Source organism: Topomyia yanbarensis, chromosome 1 (genome assembly GCF_030247195.1).
Source record: "Topomyia yanbarensis strain Yona2022 chromosome 1, ASM3024719v1, whole genome shotgun sequence".
Taxonomy (NCBI): Eukaryota; Metazoa; Arthropoda; class Insecta; order Diptera; family Culicidae; genus Topomyia; species Topomyia yanbarensis.
In genome coordinates this window covers 212,471,754-212,488,511 of record NC_080670.1, presented here as the reverse complement: position 1 = coordinate 212,488,511, position 16,758 = coordinate 212,471,754, and the positions used below count along the sequence as shown (strand labels likewise).

Here is a 16,758-nt window from a genome sequence, read left to right as displayed (position 1 = left end):
AAAACCAGCAAAAAACATACCGATTCACTCTACAGCAGTGCGAGCTGCTATTTCGCAATGACATGGTCAGTCATTTTCCTCTAAAATCGATCGAAGTAGCCCGTCTCGAGTCGGTTGCTATGTTCGGGATTTGGTCAATTTTTTTTCGAATGACCGGACGACGCTCGCTGTTAATTGCCGAACGATACCAACAACGCATCCGAGTAGGCTCCGTCGTTTAAAAAATCAGCTGCGAAATGCTGTCCTGTTGGGACTTCCGAATCAGTGAGTATCCTATCAATAAAATATTTCAAAATTATTGAAATCATACTGTCGTTTGATACAGTAACGCGAATCGGATGAAATTGAAAACTTTACCTTTCAGTTGCATTATTACGTCTTATTTTTCTTCCTTTGTGGTGTCAAGCAAACGGGCTGTGATCGCCATCAGCACACCTTTTTTATTTCAAGCGTCTGCGGCAGCCATTTTGGAACATTGATTTTTCTGGAACGTGGACCTTTTTCCGTGTCCGATTGGGTGCAACCTTTGCGGACATATTTTTGCGGATTTCACTCCCAAAATATATTGCTTATACGCTACATTTCCTTTTTTTTTTGTTATTACACCGACGATTTTTCAACGAGAAGATGAAAACCAATTTCCGACTATTTTTCAATAAATATTCGCCAATCGCAATTGATCAAATTTAAGAGTACTTTCGCGAGCACCATTCCTGGAGTAAAAGATATCTACACTAATCACTCTTGCAATTATTCTTCTTTGGGAATAACATTTTCACTCTTTAAATTTGTTGCTTGTGGTCGCAAAAGCCGCCTTCCGGTGTGTACTGTTTCACTCTTCAAAGCCGAATCATCTCGATAGCGAAAGCTGTCTCAGTATTTGATCATTCATTCGGTGTTTTTGTGTTAGTGCGCTTGACATTAGTAGGTAGAACCGGCCTTACCAACACCAGCATAGGTTGTCAGCTGCCATCGGACCGGTTGAGCGCGCACGCGGGTAAGAAACTGACGTTTGAATTCAGCGGCATTTTTTTTGCGTTGATACATACACACTTAAGTTCCATTACCTACCATGTGGGTAATTTTAATCTGCTGTCGTTATTTCGCTGCAGGAAAAAATTAGATTACCTACTGTTAGGTAATGCAAGTTCTCCATGTAAGGACCTTTACTGTTATAGCGCACACGAAAATTAAAAATAGCCTAATATTGAGTTAGTAATGTTAAGTATTGAGGTAACACGCAAACAAAAAAAATGATAAATCGCTTTAATACAGTTTGAGAAAAAATCATAACTCACTACTAAGTTTTTTGTACTCAATCGTGAGCTGAATGTACTCAAATATTAAAAAATACATTCTTGAACGGAAGAACTTGACTGACAGACCCGTGCATAAGGAGACGGATTTTGAACTACTTTCGAAAATTCCTCTCTGATCAGAGAAAATTGAATACTGCAAGCCATTTTGACGCACGAGTCCGGCACTCTGTAGTCTATTTTTGGTACTCTCTAAGAATTCCGATGACATGCTTCTCAAAATTCTGTTTGGGATTCGTAAGGCTTCCCAGGATTCCGTTAATATTTTGCAGTATAGTAATTGGGATTCTGATAAATCATGCTTGGCATTCCGACAGAATTCTTCTCCGAATGGTGATAGTTATCTCAAGATTCTTATGGAATCCTACTCAGAACTATAATGGCGTGATGTGTAGGATTCCGACCAGGATCCGATTTTTTAAAATTCGTTTAATGGAAACGGCTAGACGCGTGGGCTTATCGGAGCCACGTGTCTTTTATATATTTACAGTAAATGAGCAATAAAAACACAAACTGAGCATCGTGATGGCCGAAACGCAGAAGCGCGTGATCATGAAAGAATGTGCAGGTTGAGGATCAAGGGGCGGTTCTTCAACTTTAGCATAATTAACGTGCACAGCCCACACTCCGGAAGCACTGATGAATATAAGGACACATTCTACGCGCAGCTCGAGCACGAATACGTCAGAACATATCTGGGCGCTAACATGGACTAAGACCACTACCGGGTAATGGTAGAACTGCACCCAAACTCTCCGTAATTAAAAATGTACGATACATCAATGGAAGTCGTTCCTACTACCGGCTCCAAAAGAAATTGCTATCAAAAATATTCACCCAAGCACTAAATGTACCATGTACAGAACGCTGATAAGACCGGTGATCCTCTACAAACACGAAACCTGGACCATGCTCGAGGAGGACCTGTCTATGTACTTAGGACTATCTTTGACGGCATGCAGGAGAACGGTGTGTGGAGGCGAAGGATGAACCACAAGCTCCCCGAGCCAGGCTCTATGGCGAACCAAGTATCCAGAAGGTGGCCAAAACCGGAAGGATACGAAGGGCAGGGCACGCTGCGAGAATTCAGGACAACAACCCTGCTAAAATTGTGTTCTGCTCAAATCTGGCAGGTACAAGACGACGAGAGGTACAGCAGGCTAGGTGGGCTGTCCAGACGGAGCAAGATCTGGAAGGTATCGGACGCAACCGTGGATGGAGAGAGGCGGCCGCGTCCGCGAACCCAGTGTTATGGAGAAGGTTCGTCGGTCAGATTATATCAAATTAATTGATGTAACATCATTTTGATAAATAATAATTTCTTCCAGCTGTGGATGACGGTCGTCCAGCTAGCGTTACAGTTTCCTGTCTTATCGTTACTTCGTCGTACATGACTCATCTAGTCCCCGGTGATGAGCTTTGATTACATCGACGGAGAGTGCCCCGGCGGTGTTAGTTCTCCCAAAACCAACTCTGCTGATTTCTTGGCCTCTTCCATGGGCCAACCGGTAGAGTGCCGAAGTCGGTCCGGCGATTCCGGTTCGCTGGCGCTCGATGTCCCATACCCGGTGCTAAGTTGTGTACTATTCAACAGATCCTTGACGGTAGATCTAACCTGCTACAACGAAGAGTTCCCCCCGCGATGAAATTTCGCTCGATCATCTAGTCCCTGGCGATGGACTTAGATTTCATCGATGGAGAGCGCCCCGACGGTGTTAGTTCTCCCCAAATCCTGCGCTTCTGCTGATTTGTAGGTCTCATCCATGGATCGACCAGTAGAGTGCCAAAGTCGGTGCTAACGCCTGTATTCGGTGCTAAGTCGTGTACTACTCAACTGGCCCTTGGCGATTGATCAAATCTACTCCAACGGAGAGTTCTCTGGCGACGAATTTCTTCCGAACCCGATTTGTTGATTCACGGCGGCTTTCTAGCTGGTGGTGCTACTTTGTTGATCCCTTACAGAATTTCGTCTCCAGCTTGAAGAGTGTACGCGTTACTACTCTGTTGACAGCGTCCACGGTATCTCTTCGGCGATATTGTCAACTATCAGGCATGTGCGGAGATCAACCCTTGGAGCCAACGGCATTCGAAGACCGCGTGTTCCGGTGTCTCTTAAACATTTTCACACTTCGGCCAAAGGGGTGACGAAGCATGTCCAAACCGATGTAGTTATCTCCGGGAGCAGCTTTGCGCCGCTTAAACGACACTAATCGACTTCTGCCTCGTCTCACAGGCCAGTACCCGGTTCAGAATTTTTTCAGAACCTCACACAGATAACCCGGAACCAGAAATCTATGCAGTGCTATGGCGATTGCCACCCAATTTCTATTTTGCTTCGATGTTTTCTCCGCGCTCGCGATGACTGTGTGGATGGCATCCACCGTCGAAATCCCTTTTGGGTATCAGAACTGTTTCAGCGATAGTCCTTTCTTATTGTCAGCGTAGTTTGTCAGCTTGTATCCCGTTTAAAAGCAACCCTGGCCGCCTGGAATGTTACCTTACGCTCTTCTCTGACTGTCTCAGATCTTACTCTTTGAAAGCGTATTCTGGCTTTTAGACAGGTAGCACGGACGGTACGATGAGCCTTTCGTTTCACCAATATGCTGTACGCCAATAGTTCCTCCGTTCCGTTTTCCTCGGAATTGTTACATCAAACGCCCTTGCTACTGTTTCCGATATCTATTCAATCTTTTGAATTGGAGCAATGCTTTCTGCACGTAGTGCATCCACAATAAAGTCCTTGTCGAAGTCTTATATAAAATCTATAAAATACAGAACGGCTGAAAAGTTAAAACATACGACCGATCGTTGGTGTTGAGGTTATTAGCACAGTGATGCTGTCAGTATAGGCAACACAGAGATGGCCACCATAAATTTGTTCCACTTTTGTGAGAAGAGGATGAAGATAGATTACAAAGAGCAGTATTGACGGCGGATCTCCTTGTCTGCCAGATCGTTCTATACGAAACGACTTCGAGAGGTGCCCATATTAACTAACAGTTGTGTAGAAGAGAAAATGGCAACCGAAACAAGCCATTTGTCGAACTCCTGGTTGATTTCTACAGAAGAGTTCGGGCCCAGCAAGATGGAACGGTTTGATGAACCCTTTTTGATTTTCGAGCGTCGCTCAAAACATGACTGGTTCGGAGTGTGCGCTCCAGCCGTACCTTCATCAAACGTCTAAGAATTTTAATGTCGGTGTTCAGAAGACCACATTTTAGCTCTCCTTCGAACGAGCATGATCGTGCCATCGGAAACTCATTCGTTGTTGGTTCATTGATAACGAAGCTGAGTGTTCTCTAAAGATAGTGTCAAAAGTTCGTCGGCAGCATTCCAATCGTATTCCATCGATACTCGGAGAGTTTCGCTACTGCTCGGATGGCACTTCTCACGCTTCTGAAGTTTTCTTTCTATCTCGTGTCATCGATTGCGCATACATATTTGGATATATCGAAACATGTATTGTTCGAACTCTAGGAAACTTCGCTCATTTTGCAGCCGTTAAAAAAGTAGTTTGCCTGCGTCTTCTGTCGCTAAGCTTAAAAGTGTAGAACGTTATCTAGTCGAATAGGCGATTTAGCCAAATGCCGTTCGGTAGGAAACGAAAACGTGCACGCATACGCTTTCCTGGCTGAAGGATCACCACTCGATAGCAGATTTGTTGGATCAAGAAGGACCAACGAAGTCCCTGTGTATCCAGCGGACAGGCGATATCAACAAAAATGTCGAGCCCGGAGAGAAAGTTCGGAGATCTTCGGAGCTGGTAGTGAAAATCTGTCCAACCTCACCTCGGTGTAAGCTGTGGACAACCTGTGGGCTTACTGAACAATTTCTGTAGTCGAGAGGGAGGGAGACAGTACGGTAATCTGCGAGGTCATCCAGTGAGCAGCTTTAAGTCAGCTGATTCACAAACTTTAACAACGCACACCTGATGGATGATGGATGTATGTCTTATGCTATCCCTGGGATATGATGACTTCCCAGAAAGAACACCTTATTACCGCACTGGCGACAGCGATCCTACGCTGCCTGCAAAGCGGGATAAAACACAACTGCAGCTGCCATCCAACACATTGGTTTGCGGAAGCTTGCGAGAGTTGAAGCGGCGTCATTTCTGTATCGCAAAATGCATATTTGCGTTAGAATAGGACGACCAGCACCATGACTATGAGCGTGAGTTCTCGGTTGAAAGTATGAGTGTGAAGGTAGCTCTTGAAGTCGAAGGTATCGAGGGTCAAAGAGCGCGGACTTTATAAGAGTAGACTACAGATCGTACATCGTGGAAACACGATCACATTGAGTTTCCGTAAGTTTCCGATGGCGGACAAGCGCTTGGAGTGTCTCTAGAAATTTCTATCGAAGATGCCGTAGGTGATTTCCAACAGAAGGCCTATAAAGCAACTAATGATCAATTGAATAGCTTCGATCGATACCAACCGAACCTTCTACATGACCGCTCAGATTAGTGTTGAACCGATAAAAGTCTGGAAAAGTGAGGTGGCGTGGCGAGCGAAAATGAAGTAGGACAATTGATCCTAGATGAGATGCGCTTATAATATAATGATCCCACGATGATATTTTCCCGGCTCCAACCTATTTGTGGTTTCGTCGTAACTACATATATTCGATGAAGCCAACGAACAAGCCTTTGCTTTCAGAATGTCGGATCGAAGACGTGTTCGATGCGCTCTAGCCTCTTTAATAATCAAGACCGCATCTCTTTAGCCAGTATTTATCCCGCATTCAGAGCTACTTGCAGCCGTTCTAAGAGCACAATCCGCCCAGGATCATATTTTTGGACCGATTGTACCATCGTCCGCTTCTTGATTAAGTCCGATCTACGGTGTTATCGACCAGAAGTACCATTTAGAATTAACGAGATTCTCAACCTGTTGAACGTCGATGATTGGAGATCGGGTCCTATACATCTTCACACGTCGCTGAAGAAGCTACGAAGTGGGAACGAGGTCTGTCCTTCCTAGTCCTGCTAGTCGTATTATAGGACCACAGAATATAAACGACAGAAATGATGAATGACCGCAGGACTCCGTTGACATCGGGGAGGCCAACGAAGAACTACGAAGTGGGGGGACGTATGCTTCGATGCGTTACATATCACCATTGGATAGCGGACAATTTTTGACGAACGGGTTCCAAGGTGCCGTTTGAAATTGCTGGTTTGTGGGAAGAGGATACTCAGAAAGCCGGGCGAAGTTTATGGCGGTTCTGTGCAATCGGAGAGCTAGAAACTATTGGAGCAAAGCATCATGATCGTGGCAGCTGCATCAACAATCGAAGAATTTCTTTTTTTAGTGTGGTCATCTCAGTTTTTGAAAAGATGCATTTCAGTTACCTTTTTCTTACCTTGGGGGATAGTTGTAACTGTCGGAACTTCCTTGATAATGATTTCGAATATGAATGTGAAATAAAAGGTAATGGGATTTTAGTTTTGATGAAGCTTTATTAAAGCATAATCGATATTCTCTAGTGACAGTGCATGAGCTTATAAATTCCTTCGAACATCTATATCTCGCTATTTTAAGTTCTCTGTCCTAAGTAAGTTATCATTACCTATATTTGAAATTTGATTTTGAACAAGTATTACCAACCTCTACAGCAAATAATTTTCCTTGAAACAGCTTAATTTTAACACCTAAATGACCTAAAATATATAAATATTACTCTTTCTATGATTCATTTTAGATTTGCGTGAAAACGGACAACCAACAAGTATAAGCTACAATTCGATCGATCTAGGTAGGCCTTGACATCGACGGAGCATTTGTTATGGTGTTCAGGTTCAGTCACATACCGACCGACACAGCAAAGTGGAATTATACGCAAACGAACAGAAGTGAACGGAAGAATGCATTTACAATTCATCGTAGCAGGAAAAATCCAGCGGACGCCACCGACCGGAAGTCACTACAATGGCGCAGTAAATATTCTAAAACGACCTAGTTTTGAAGAGATGCACAAATTCCAGCGATTTTTGTTTCGTACGCAAAAATAATATAAATAGAACTCAAAAAGAACTGCGGCAATTGCCGTTTCGAATCAGAAGCATTGCGGAATGTCGAAAGTGAGTTAGTTTATCTGGGTTGGATTCATTTTTCAAGGATGATTCAGATGCAATCTACTTCGAACTGGTAAGGAATTATAATTATAATATTTTAGATTGTTATATAAGAGTATGGTTTTAAAGAATAATAATAAATGTTATTTAGTGTTCAATTTCGGTTTGATAAATATCTCTTCACGACCTGTGATCAGAAGCTAGAAAACTGAGACAAGTTCTTATGAAAGAGAAGAAACCTTAATAATATTAACAATGTCACGAGCGCTGTATTGTATTTGGTCACATTGGAGAAGTCAGTAGCAGAATAATATCGACAATAGATTTTTACCGACTTTAAGAAAAAGTGAAGAATTAACGTCGCAAGACAAAATGAAACTATTCCCCTGTTTTACAAGGATATAGACCGCATGTCGCCAAACGCTAGCGAATCATTATGGAATCTGATAAGCAAGCCCCGAAAAAAACCTATACCTCGCGATGAACCACCTCGTCAGAAAGATCCGCACAGACCGGTTAGACCATCAGAAATCCACGGTAAACCTGATTTCACTCCCAAGCACCTCTCTACTACATTCACCACTCCAAAAACGACCCATGTGACATTGATGCCTTCTCGGTACACGATCTTAAAGGATTACCTTTTCGTAAAAGAGTCTCACGGCTCCAATTAAATATGGAGCGAATATGATTCCGGACAAACTGAAAAGGCGAAGCTTATACGTAAAATATTACGTATCGAAAACAATGCGGTACTAGGAAACAAATTATGCTCGCTTGGCGGTTGAGCTTCAAAACCAGACACGAGAGTAGTTGACTTTATTTCAAAACGGCATTTTATAATTGTAACATGACGACCGTGACCAATCCGGAGTGACCTAAGTAGTCTTATATTTCCTGTCACTTGATTTTGTTTAAAAGTTGATAATCGAAGAAACTCGATCCATCGTGGAAACAGGTGATTAGAAACATAAGAAAGAGAGAAAGATTATATAAGTTTAAAGTTGCCATATGACGACCGTGACAGGAGGTGAATCTGTCACGAAACGAACAAAAAGAAATAGACTCAGCTTTACTCGGTTTTAGACAAATTTTAGAAAGTCAAACTAATGTTTGGATCCGTAAGTCAAAAAGTATACGAAAGAATTTGGTAAGTTCAAACTTACTTACGAGAGCATCACCAAGACTTGACGATCCTGCACTCTAAGCAGAGTGCAAGAGTCACGCGCCATAATTGGCCCTTCGAACCGGATAACGGGTTTGTAGCATTGGCCAGAATGATTCGTAAAAATAATATTCCGTAGTGATAATATCACGCTGCGAGAGTAATTTGACCGTAAAGTTAACGCGCGCCGGAGATTTGCGGGTTAATGGTGGAATTCTTGTGATTCCAGATAATAGTTACAAACTATGTTGAGTGGTTAGAAAGCTAAACAATCAGCTTGAAGCCAGACGAAATTCAAATTCCAGTTAATTTTTTGATATACTTATTCAAAAGATCGCGTTATCTCTTTCATTAATAACTCAATCGCTTCCAAACTATTCGCAAAAAATACAAAAAACAAGTAAACTCTAGGTAATTAATTGCAGTTATTATGAGTTACCGCAAGCCGCTTGCGATTTAGCACACACACACACAATTTGGAAATGATACCAAAGAAAATTTAAAACAAGCATCAAAACAGGCTAGTACTCCATCAGTCACATCAACTTGCGTGACGTCCCTTGTTATACCAGTCCGTTCACCAAGCGCCTTCTTCGGTCATATTTTTTCGATCGGGTTGATCCCAGTTCAATATCCAGTTCATTCGCCGGGCGGTTTATTTTTTCGGTGCAGCAAAACAAATGGGTCTTCGAAGCTTGCTGTGAGTTGTCGAACAGAAGTTTCTTAAACTGCTTATTTATCGCACTTCCAAGCACTACGACCCTCTCAAACTAATCCATTCGGAATCCGTAATTGGATTCCAGTTCAAATGCCAGAAACGTTTTCGACTCAATCGGCTGTTTGCCTTTACAGCGGTGGTGAATTGAATGGGGGAAAAAACGTTAGCAGTGGTTCTTTACCTGCGGGTCGAAGTAGGCATCGCTTGAGTGCAGATGTCAACATTTTTCGTGCTAAATGTGTGTGTGTGCTAAATTCTCACCAGCAGCAGTAGTGTGTGATCGGATTATGGAAGAAATTTTGTGTGGAGTTTTAAAAGCGTGAAAAAACAACTGTTTAGTGAATAAGCAGAGTTATAGACCTGAAGAAAGAAAAAAATGGAGTGGTGATATGAATCTTGTGAACCTTCAACGTGAAGAGTTTAAAATAACATGAAGAAGTGAAGGTTAAACAAGTGTAGCAGAGTTTCTCCTTAAGAGAAATATTAACTCGTAAAGTGTACGATCCACAAATGGGCAGGACCATCGTACCAGAATAACTGTTTCAATTTGCAATATGCAAGTCGTATGTCTTTTTTGTACCGATGTTCTTAGAAACCGATGGCTCAGCTTGATTAGGCGTCTCTCCGCGACACCCTGAAACTCAGTAGTAAGTAAGGGGGCATGCAGAGCCATCAATTTCAGGGCCCATTCACGACTGTTACATTTCTTTAATTTCTCGAACTATGGGACCGTAGGTTTCATAAGTCCGTTGCTTCAGACAGTTTCAGTCTACGAGCCAAACGAATTTTCACTGACTCCAAGCTCTCCCTTACTAACCTTCGCGTAAATAGTACTATCTCTTTCTTCTTCAAATGCCTCCCGTAGGTAAAGTGTAAACTAATTTTCTGGCAATAAAACAGATACGTTAAAACCGTCAAAGAGTTTAGTATATTTATTCAAAAGAAACGGACCGACATCACAGTGATTCATTGAACATTGTCGGATTAAAATGGACCCGATGCTCATTTGCTCGTACTCATGCGACCTTTGGTCATATGATGACGACTTTTCGAGAAAGCTTAGCTGATACCAAAAATAATATTCCGACCAAGGATCTGAGTATAATAACGAAGTTCTCCAACAAATATGCAAAACACTACGCATAGAACAAAAATTTAGCACAACCTATCACCCTCAGACGATTGGGTCTTTGGAAAGAAACCACAGGTGCATAAATGAATACCTGAGGTCGTTCGTCAACGAACACCAAACCAATTGGCATGAATGGCTAAAATGATATGCATTTAATTATAACAGTCAGAGCACGGGTTCAATCCACACGAACTAGTATACGGAAACAGAGCAAAACTACCCCAAGAAATATTCAAACAAGGAATAGAACCCATATATAACATTTAACAACATAACATGGAACTGAAATATAAACTAGGAAGTAGTAAAAAACGCAACAAATAAGCTAACTGACAAAAACTAAAGCGAATAGCGAACCAGGATGACAAAACTAATCCAATTTATGTAAACGAAAATGATACCGTTTATCTAAAAATCGAGAATAGGAGAAAACTAGATCCTTTTACGAAGGGCCATACATTGTAAAACAAATTTCTCATATCACACACATTAACAATTCCTAAAAATAAATTGCTCATTTCGACTCAGAACGTTACTGTAGAAATGAAAGAACCTGCCAAATGCATGTAACAACTAATTTTACTGCCCAGAGCGAAAATGATACTGTTGACTCTAAATATAAGCGCTTCTAAGTTCATAAAAGTTGGACTGCGTATGGCCAATTCGATCTGTACGTTAATAATAGATTCTGGTGCAGGTATCTCTATTTTTAAGAGTAATAGAATAATACCCGAACAATTAGTAAATAACAATATCAGAATAAAGTTATCTGGAATAAAGCAGACGTTGTTAAACTACCGAGAACATACGTCCATGTTAGACCCACGAGAACTTATATCCATGAATACAGATAATTCAAATTGCTTGTTCCTGCTTCTGATTAAACCGTACGAAAAAGACGAAGATTTTTGTGTAAAATCCGCTCCTAAGTAAATAAATCTGCACAATCAAAAGACAAAATTCGGTGAAGAAACGGTTGAGTTCGTAGCGTTCGCGAACCCTTCTCGGGGCAAAAATAATATTCCGTAGTGATAATATCACGTGTCGAAAACTTTCCGCTTGTTGTGTGAGAAAAGGAAGTAAGCATTTGCAACCGAGTAGGCCGGTGCCCGGCGCGGTTGTCGATTGCCGTTAGCATGCGAATAGTAAATAGAAAAAATGATGACTTCTGGAGAGACCTGAGTCCCGTAAGTTTATGAAAAGATTACCTCATAGTGTTAAAAGATTTACCAGAAACAGTTCGCACTAAATTGAAAAAGAACTTGAAAAATAATCACAGTAAGCGACGCTTTTCTCTAGTAGCACGCGTACGAATTAGAAATAGAAAACATTGAGAATTGTCGTTTTTTACGAAAACTTTTCTGTTTTCGCAAAAAAAGAACGCATCTTGCTTTGGCACGGTTTCACCACAGTTCGGCTCAAACTAGGATAAACTATAGAATTTCTTCGAAATTTCAGCGGGTGGTATCAGGCAAAAAAACGAATTTCTGAAACCTATCCGAAATGTCAGCGAATGGTTATTTACTTTCACTTAAATATCCAAAGAGGAACAAGTTTTGATTCCCCATGTCTCACCGTTCACAGTGGTCGCAGTCTCCGTGGACTGACTGCTTTTATTAGTTTGTTCAGCTCCGTGCTAGTAGCGGGCGCTGTAGGCGCTGTCACCATGAAAAAAATGTAGTGGTTAGTTACATTACCTACCGCTGACTTTGGGACAAACTTTCCCAAAACCATGCAAACTGTTATTGCCGCAGTAGTTTTCCCCAAAAGGCGACGGCAGACTAGTGCTCATGAAGGCACTACTACTGTCCGTAATAGAGGAGAATAAACTGTTAGGCCAAGCAGACGGGATGGATGACAGAAACACAAAAAAATCGTTGCATCGCTTAATTAACATTGATATGCTTCCCTCTAGAATTTCGACATTCCGTTATAGAATTATAGGTCTAGGCGGAAACAACCCCCTCAATGTCAAGCGCCAACATTTGGTCCTTCGAACCGGATAAGTGTTGAGCAACGCAGCTGGAAATGTTTACAAAAATAATATTCCGTAGTGATAATATCACGCGTCAAAAAATTAGCTTGAAAAAAATTGAAATAGAATTTGAAAGAAATCACAGTAGGCTGGTATTATGTATGTAAGCTTGCATACGAATAGGAAATAGAAAATATGTTCTCGCACTCTTGCGACCTTTGGTCATATGATGACGACTTCACGAGAAAAATTTGAACCATAATCAAAAATAATATTCCGTAGTGATAATATCACGTTTCGATACAGCTTCGCACAAACTAGGATAAACTATAGAATTTCTTCGAAATTTTAGTAGCTGGTTTTCTTAGGCAAAAAACGAATTTCTAAAACATATCCGAAATTAAAATGATTGGTTATCTGTTCTTTGCTCAAATATTCTAAAATGACCTAGTTTTGAAGAGACCGGCAAATGCATTACCCTTTCATGCATACAGCAGCTTTTTGAAAGGAGCGATCGACCGAAAACAAGGTTAGTGCACAGGTATTCTTTATCGGCCCCAGAAGATAATCAACGAACGGCTGGCGAAAAACCGTTCACAGTTCAAACACAGTGTTCGGTTCAAACTAGCATGAACTGCAGAATTTCTTCGAAGTTTTTCATAGCTGGAACCCCATAAAATTAGAAAAAAAACACACAACAGAAAACTTGGAGACATCGATTGCCCATGCAATCAACGTGGCCGACAGACCACCATTGTTCACCAGATGAAGGCGAATTTACCTTGATGAAAAGTTAATTGGCGCAGTCGGACCAGATTGTCACTCATTGTGCGTATAAACAATCAAAAGTGCTCAAATTAACAGTATAAACTTCAGGAAGTAGTCCGCTAGGGGTAATTAAACAGTTTCGCTAGTATAAACAACATCAGCATGATTAAAAATTTTGTGAAAGTGATTAAACGAAAACCGGTGTCCGTGTCCGCTTGAATGCAGTCCGATGACTCATCGAAAGATGAAATTCGGTGAAGAAACGGCTGAGTTTTTAGAGTTGGAACCCTTTACCAGGGGCAAAAATAATATTCCGTAGTGATAATATCACGTTTCGACACAGTTTCGCACAAACTAGGATAAACTATAGAATTTCTTCGAAATTTCAGTGGCTGGTTTTCTCAGACAAAAAACGAATTTCTAAAACATATCCGAAATTAAAATGATTGGTTATCTGTTATGTGCTCAAATATTCTAAAACGACCTAGTTTTGAAGAGACCGGCAAATTCATTACCTTTTCATGCATAAAGCAGATTTTTGCCAGGAGTAGTCGACCGAAAACGAGGTTAGTGCTGCGGAACTTTGCGAACGGTTGGCGAAAAAGTGTTCTTTATCGGCACCAGAAGATAACCAGCGAACGGCTGGTGAAAAATTATTCACAGTTCAAACAGTGTTCCGTTCAAAGTAGGATGAACTGCAGAATCTATTCGAAGTGTACCATAGCTGGAACCCCATAAGATTAGAAAAGAACCAGACACCTGGCCACTTAATAAAGGCGGAATCTCGATGAAAAGTTAATTGGCGCAGTCGGACCGGGTTGAAAAAAGTAACCTGTTGTCAAAGATTGTGCGTAATTAATTAGCAGTAACAGTATAAACTTCCGGAAGTAGTACGCTAGGTCCTCTTCAGTGGGTAATTAAACAGTGTCACCAGTATAAACAACATCAACATAACTAAAAAGTTTGTGAAAGTGATAAACGAAAACCGATGTCAAGTGGTTTGTCCGTGTCCGCTTGAACGTAGTCCGATGAATCATCGACAGATGAAATTCGGTGAGGAAAACGACTGAGTTTTTAGAGTTCGAACCCTTTACCAGGACGCAAAAATAATATTCCGTAGTGATTAAACGGGTACCACAAACATCCGCATTGGAGGGCCATAAAAAGTATGCACGCCGCCATCGCTCTGCAACAGTTCTCCAATTTCAACGAAGTACGCAACTCAACACGATGTGGCCGTTCGGAGACGACGTGATCATACAAAATACAATCAGCGCACACGATGTCGCATCGTATTCTCTGGACGGTGCATTCTTCATAATCATCACCGTCGATGGCGACGAAACGGCAATCGGCTAAAAGCGCTTGAATCAGCGAATCGACGGAACCAGCTCGAGGTTTAAAACAACTCTGTAAATAAATGTGACACTCGAAGAGAATGTGTTTCATTTGATAAACCAAATATCACATATCTAAGAACGGCATTGGGTTCGGTGTTTGTTCGGAAACGTCAAGATCACGACAATGGCGCAGTAAATATTCTAAAACGACCTAGTTTTGAAGAGAAGTACAAACACAATTAAGATCCGTTGCTGAAATACACGAGCACAATCTCCAAGCGCAAAAATAATATTCCGTAGTGATAATATCACGTGCCAAAAGATTTGCCGGAATGGGTTCGCAAAAAAATTGAAATAGAATTTGAAAGAAATCACAGTAGGCTGGTGTCGTATATTTTTATCAGTTTGCATTGTAATTATTCATTTTTTTAACTATCAATCCATGCCAAAACTGTAACGACCATTTTTGAGTGGTTAAATTCTACCGTACGTTCGCAAAAATAATAGAAATAGAACTTAAAAAGAATTTGCAGTGGTGGTATGTTCGTACTCATGCGACCTTTGGTCATATGATGACGACTTTTGGAGAAAACTGTTAAAATAGTGAAGTTTGTTTCATATTTTGGAAAGTTTTGTCGAAACGAATACACTTAATAGAAGAAAGTGCATGAAAAACATGGTCCCGGAATGCGGAATGTTGATCCCAGGTTTAGTTAGACGCTAGACAAGTATTTTGTGTATAATAAACTGCAACAGTGATTCACAATACTTAAATCTTATGTCTAATTTCTCCAATTGTGGCCTTTTGCCGCAATTGCATGTGACTGTCAAAGAGTGAACAATGTTGAATTGGAGCACCAAAACCAGCTACGAACGTGTCAATTATTAGTCACGTTTGTTGAAATAATATTCCGTTTCGTTTTGCTGGAAGATTTAAAAAAAATTGAAACAGAATTTGAAATAAATCATAGCAGGCTGCTGCCGTTTTCTACGCATGAATCACATACGAATAGGAAATAGAAAATATTGAGAAATTTCAGTGGTTTAAGTTTTGCAAAAATAATAGAAATAGAACTTAAAAAGAACTTACAGTGGAAGGATTGGTTTGTACGTACTCATGCGACCTTTGGTCATATAATGACGACTTCTTGAGAACACATTCAACCGATCAAGGCTTGTCGGTTGAGTAGATCAACGATTTTTTTCAAAACATCCGAGATTGTAGAGATTGGTTATCACTTTTCACAAAAAAATAACAAGCTTAAAAGGAACTTAAACATTTAACCTATTTTTGATGAGGTCTGTGATGCCGCTGTTGGTATTATATTCTAGTTGTCACTGGTTTTGAATACTTATCCGAGTAAACGAAGCAACATCTCTCGTTCATGGATGCGTTCGCCGCCTGGTCGTCACTACTGTAAAGTTATTTTAAAAAAATAATGGTTAGAAAATAACAAAGAAAGAAAAAAAAACAGCTGCGCCAAACTTACTCACGCCAAAATGTTGGAAGCGAACCTTTCTTCCATTGCCGACACAGCCAGTACTGTTTTCCTTCTTTCCACTATCCGATCGCATGCTGTAGGATCGCCATTTTGTAATCGAATGACATCTATTTCGGCAGTAGGATTGTTCCAATTTCGACATCGTGTTACGGTTTCGTTCCAAACTGACCACCATGGGGTGTGATGTACCGCCTACTGTTGTTCATTTCAGCCATCGATGATTCTCTGTACGTCGTTTCGAACGGCTGTGGCGTGTTATTTATTCTCCGATAACGTTTCCACGTTAGAAACAATACTTAAATGAACTTTCTGGTTACAACTCCAATTTTTTCATTGATTATTGGTGCAAAATAGTTAGATGACCTCGTCGTAACTCAGCCTGGCGCCACCGATCGGATCAGCTTGTATCCGGATGGCGTGTCTAGAGAACACAGCGGGTATCCACTTCAGCGTGTTCGAATTGGTTTTGAATATTTAAGCCAAATTATCATGCAGGAGCAGTAATTTATCATCTCGTACTGTGACCATAGTGAATCACTCCAAATGATGCGAAAGATTCTACCGAAAATTCAGTAAAGCTGCCTTTGAAATTTTCCATCGATGTCGAACTCGCCATTTTTTCGCCACGTTCTTTCACTAATGCAATTCTCCTCATAAGTTGCTACAATCATTCGAGACGTCGTTTAGCGGCTGATTTTCTCGAATAAAACCATGTCTTCCCGCAAAAGACGCTTACCCGGTTCCAATTCCGATTGCTGGGAAATAC

At 41.0% G+C, this 16,758-nt stretch overlaps 1 long non-coding RNA gene across 1 annotated transcript in view; it reads right to left on the bottom strand.

Annotated features, from left to right (window-relative positions):
• LOC131691576 (uncharacterized) overlaps positions 1-1,038 on the bottom strand; it is a 36,481-nt gene extending 35,443 nt beyond the window's left edge. Inside the window, exons 1-2 of the long non-coding RNA XR_009305808.1 lie at positions 358-1,038; positions 21-273 (exon numbers count right to left, since the gene is read on the bottom strand). This is a non-coding gene — a long non-coding RNA (uncharacterized LOC131691576). The remainder of the gene's footprint in view (positions 1-20; positions 274-357) is intronic.
• Positions 1,039-16,758: the final 15,720 nt, after the last annotated feature.